This window comes from Adiantum capillus-veneris, chromosome 19, assembly GCF_014529385.1.
Source record: "Adiantum capillus-veneris isolate H3 chromosome 19, ASM1452938v2, whole genome shotgun sequence".
NCBI lineage: Eukaryota > Viridiplantae > Streptophyta > Polypodiopsida > Polypodiales > Pteridaceae > Adiantum > Adiantum capillus-veneris.
Window position 1 is genome coordinate 107,905,521 of NC_140949.1, and position 6,000 is coordinate 107,911,520.

The window sequence follows — 6,000 nt, forward strand, 5'->3', positions numbered from 1 at the left end:
GTTTTAGCCCTTGCAAACACAAGGTCTCCTCTTCTCCTCTCTTCTCCATTGCTACACACACTCACACACGCTTTCACTCGTGCACTTCAACTGGTATCAAAGCTTAGGGATTGAGAGCACCATTGGAGCTCAATGGGGAAGCAAACAGAGAAGCAACAAAAATTATAGCACATTTTTGTAGATCTCTTTTGACCTATCAAAATGTCTTTATTCAAACCAATTCCTACAAATTCTTGACCGATTTTCTTTCCTCTTCAACTTTGCAGAAGAAAGTTTTCTCAAAATCTTTACCAATTTTGAGATACTGGCTGCACATCTAGGGTACACAACTGCAGATTTTTACAGCCCTATTTTGACCTGTAAAAACAACACATTTTAGGTCCATTCCCAATTTTCCGAATTGTTTTCGTGTGGTCTACAACTTTGCAGAAGGAAGTTTCTACAAATTCTAAACGGTTTGGGAGATATGGACTAATCGGTTGCACGGTATTCGGAAAGTTGAAGATTATGTATGCCTCTTGTGGTGATTTGCTACATTCGGAGAGCTCAAATTGAGCTCTCTTGTTTTGTGCATTGATGTTCTTCTCTTAGTGAAGAGGGTGTGGGTTGAGATTTTCAACAAATTTATGTGCATACGTTGAGAACACTTTGTGGATGTATGCATTCTTGTGGACTCTCATGATTCGAGAGTCAGATTCATCACAAATTATGTACATTGACTTGTGTGATTAAGCAGATTTCAAGAGTGTGATGCACAGATTTGCAAAGAGTTTTGCAAGCATTTTTAGCATGATTCAGAGCTGAATTTTCAGCTGATTTGGATGCTCATTTGATACACATTTGGTACATGCTTGATGCTCATTTATATTGCCATGCAGATGCACACGATGTGCGCTTGTCGACGGATGATATTCTTTGCCTTGCAATGGCATATGTGGGCTAATTTTCAACTGTTTTGAGCATCAATTTGTGTCATATTTTGGTTGGTTTTCATCCAAGTTATGCTAGTATATGCCTCACTTGTAGAGTGTGGTTGATGCACTTTGTGTTTCGGATTACAGGATTGTTTTCCAAGTTTAAAGAGTTGATACTTTGGGGGGGCAGCTCATGTATGCGTGAGTGCGGATTTTGCACATGATTTGCTCATGGTTTTGAGCATGTCTATGGCATGTATGATTATTATAGCCAGATACTGCCAAAAGTCTATCGGATTTTTCTTGCGAGTTTATTTGTTTATGCGCATGGTTTTCAATCGTGTTTTGATTGCATTTTGCACTCAGTGATTGCTTTGCCATAATATTTTGGCATCGCACTATGAGAGTGTTGGCTCACCTGATTATATCATTTGACATATATGTGGTAATCTCTTTAGGAGTAAGATTATTGATGATAGTTTCATCAATTACCGCATAGTGATCTTGGATTAGAATGGGTTTTTTGGCATCATTTGAGTGGTTTTCTCATTTTGTTTCGTTACATTTATCACCATATTTGTTGATACTTGTCTTAGAAAGCTTATGCCAGCTTTTGTTGTATTTTGATAGTACTTGGTGTATGAGTTAGCCAGGATTTGGCTATTGTCAGTTGATCGATTTGTGCTTGGTCTTGTCACAAGTTATCGCCATGGATTTGGCATGTACATCATTGTCAGGGTTTGTGATTTTCCATACAAAGTTTGATGGTTCAAAATTTGAGTATTGGAAAGCAGGTATGCATGATGCATTGACTCAGTTGGGCCAAGTGTTGCCACTACAGGGCATGGATGCTAGGCCAGAGTCTATGACTGATGATGAGTGGGAGGACTTGGATGAGCTTGCACGTTCAACGATCAGGTTACACCTTGGTGAGTCTGTCTATTGCATTGGTTCGGATGCATGTACAACTAGAGAGTTATGGCAAAGATTGTGCAATGTTTTTGGCACAAATGAGTCTAGAAAGATGCCTACAGTCAAATGATGATCTCACAGACATAGAGATGTTGTGTGTTCGCATTGTGGTCATACAGGGCATGCACGTAGGCCTTGTTTTCGACGGATGATACAATGCAGGAGACATCACACGAGGGATGTTATCACTTTGGATGATGTGGGAGCAGATGTAGCATATGTGGCTATGCATGACGGAGATGTTGACTTTGCTTCCATATCTACTCTTGACTTCCTTATGTCGGTTTTTGACGACACATTACCTTCGCATTGGATACTAGATGTGAATACTAGATTTCATGTCACACCGAGTCGTGAGTGGTTTAGCACATATGCTAGTGGTATGCTTGGACGTGTGTGTGTCTAGGTGATGGTTCAATGCATGACATAGTTGGTGCAGGAGATGTCAGACTATTGTTGTCGAGTGGTGCATCATACGTGTTGCGAGATGTACTCCATGTGACAGGTTTGACACAGAGCTTGATCTCTTTGAGTCAGTCACAAGACAGCGGATACCAGGTAGTGATGGATAAGCATAGTTTCAGATTGAATCATGGACAACTAGTCATTAGCGAGATGTGCTAGTGTTGGCACAATTCATGCAATTGGAGTATGTCACGTACAAGACGGCACAGTCTTTGTGAGTACGCAGCCATGCAGAGAGACGAGGCATGTCTCCTTTGTGGATAGGTTGCATGATGCTCTAGTTTGTGAGCATGTTGAGCCAGTTGTGAAGATAGTTATGCAATAGGGCATTTCATTTGTGGATATAATGATGGATATGGATGGCTTGAGTGTTGAGGATTCAGTCGTGATTCATTCATTCATGGATATGCTTAGGCAAGAGGCTGATGCGTGTGAGTTAGAGCTAGGCATTGCTCTTGCCAAACAAGGTTCAGGACAGACAAATGCTCTTGGTGCGCATGTGACATGCGATGGACACAAGGATGGATTTCAAGGATCAGAGTTCGGGGGTCAGGTTGATTTCCATGAGTGGAGTTCTGCGCCAGATTTGATTGAGATGGTCAAATTGGCAGATATTGCTAGGATTGCATCAGGATTTGGGAGTCTCATGTACGAGATACTGATCTCAAGACCTGAGATTGCATTTGCAATAGTTGCATTTGAAGTGGGAGCAGTTAGTCATGCAGTGACTGACGTTGGCCTTGAGCATAGGGGCACTTTGCAGTGTATGGTGAGATACCTACAGGATGTGTGCGGCTTTGGTGAGGAGTATGGTGTCGATCTCTCTATACTTTCTCTATGATTAGAGTTGGATGCACATAGATTCAATGAGCCAGTGGGCATTCGCTGAGGTCATACTTGTGATGGCCTTGTACAAGTTTTGTACACATATGTAGAGAGTTATTTTTCGCCCCTGCAAACACAAGGTATCCTCTTCTCCTCTCTTCTCCATTGCTGCACACACTCACACATGCTCCCACTCGCGCACTTCACATACCTCTCCCTAGCATATTCCATGCCATAGTAACACTCTTCTCTTGTATGGTTTGTCCATTTTATCTCAATTTCACACCACTTAAGCTCCCTCAAATCAGAATTTACAAGAGGAGCTAACCTCTTGACCATTTGATAAACTTTTCTTGATCAATAGGTGTCGTTGGTTTTGCCATGGACTCACTCATCTTTGAATCACTATGCTGAGAGGATGTGTCATTCTCTTGACTCTTACAATCATTTTCTTTATATTTCTCACAGTTATTCACAAGATAAAGAGCTTCTTTTATCAATTCATTTAGTGTCTTGCTCTGCATCATGTGCAAATCCTTTTGAAGACCCACATAACTCATTCCCTGGATAAAGATCAGCATCAATCATGCATGTGCAGGTAGTTCAGCTCTTGGATAGAACTTGACATATCTCTTGAGCTGTAATTTCGCTTTGCATACTGATTCACACTCTTTTTGTTTGAATTTGTGAATTTGCAAGACCGTATTGTGAGCTATGCCTTTCCGCGAGAATTCTTCAATGAATTCTTCAAACAGCTCATCTAGAGTTTCAAAATTGCGTCTTTCCACTGAGTCGAACCATGTAGTTGCATCATCTTCCAGAGTTAGTCCAAAACCCACAAATTGTGTTGCAAAATGCAAAACTTCCTCTGCTCTAATCACTCTTTTGAAAGCCGCTATGTGATCTCTTGGATAATTATCTTCATAGTCTTTCCTATTTACGCATTTTTGGATATGGGATGGTCTAACTCGCCAATTGTCTACAAGTCTAACCATAGACTCTCCCAATCCTTCTCTTGCTTCAGGTCTTCTACTTGTCAAAGTTGATGATGCGGAAGCGTAGAGACCAAGGAGAGTGAGCAGGAGAGAGAGAGAGAGAGAGAGAGAGAGTCTCTTGAACCAATCAACATTGACAATGAATAGCTGTGAATATGTGTACAATGGAGGCAAGGGGTTCCTTATATAGCAATCCAAGTAAATTGCCCTACCCAAGACTTTGGCAAATAAGTAAATAAATACCTAAAAGCTTTGCATACTGATTCACACTCTTTTTGTTTGAATTTGTGAATTTGCAAGACCGTATTGTGAGCTATGCCTTTCCGCGAGAATTCTTCAATGAATTCTTCAAACAGCTCATCTAGAGTTTCAAAATTGTGTCTTTCCACTGAGTCGAACCATGTAGTTGCATCATCTTCCAGAGTTAGTCCAAAACCCACAAATTGTGTTGCAAAATGCAAAACTTCCTCTGCTCTAATCACTCTTTTGAAAGCCGCTATGTGATCTCTTGGATAATTATCTTCATAGTCTTTCCTATTTACACATTTTTGGATATGGGATGGTCTAACTCGCCAATTGTCTACAAGTCTAACCATAGACTCTCCCAATCCTTCTCTTGCTTCAGGTCTTCTACTTGTCAAAGTTGATGATGCGGAAGCGTAGAGACCAAGGAGAGTGAGCAGGAGAGAGAGAGAGAGAGAGAGAGAGAGAGAGAGAGAGAGAGAGAGAGAGAGAGAGAGAGAGAGAGAGAGAGAGAGAGTCTCTTGAACCAATCAACATTGACAATGAATAGCTGTGAATATGTGTACAATGGAGGCAAGGGGTTCCTTATATAGCAATCCAAGTAAATTGCCCTACCCAAGACTTTGGCAAATAAGTAAATAAATACCTAAAAGCCAAACTAAATAATGGGATCACATTGGGCAGTTCATTTGAGATGCCTAAACTTTAACACCCTCTCTGTAGCTCATAGTGGACATCTATAGTGAGACCAAGTGAATGAAAAAGCTACCATGGACATCCGGGTAGTGGCCACCAACTGGATACACCTCGGTGTTGCTCTCCTCAACTTTGTACCTAAAAGTAATGCCATCTTGAGCATCGGTTGCCTTTGTAGAAACTTTGAACTGTAGACCATACTACGTTCAATAATCCCTATTCGTGATTTTTGAACACATCACGTCCAAAATATTAAACTCCAAGATAATGAACTGTTGGAACACATCCTGTCCATAATCTGACCAACAATAATGGATTGTTGCACTCATCCATAGTGTTTTAGATGTCTGATTGGTTCCCTGCCAGATGCATGTGCTTTGAACTCTGACCTATGGGTCCAAACACCAATAACTTGAACTCCAACACAAGGGTCCAAATTAATTATAGGGAGCAGTGCTTGCCCCTCTTTGCCACTCACAAGCCTCTCTCTGACTGAAGCTAGTGGTGACACCTATCATTTGACTAGAAATTTGAAGACGAGGCCACTGTGGCCACCGCCATGAGTGTCATGCCAATCTCCTCAGTCAAATCTTTATTACCGTAATCTCTATCCAGCTTGCATTTATCCTTGTCTATCTGTGAGTTCCTTCTTTTGCCTTTGGCTCTCAAGCCAAACAAAGCGTCAAATCATAATCATGATTGTGGTCATACCTCCCGAGTACCGAGGCAGCTACCTGAGTACTCGTAATGCCATCCTCGTCGAACTGACCTTTACCGTTTTCCTCTAGCGAACACTGCCCTTTGCTTTTGACTTCACAAACTCGAGCCAAACAATTTTCTGGGTTCCTTGAGAACTGAGCCGGTGCATAGGCTGCTAAATAGATGGTTGA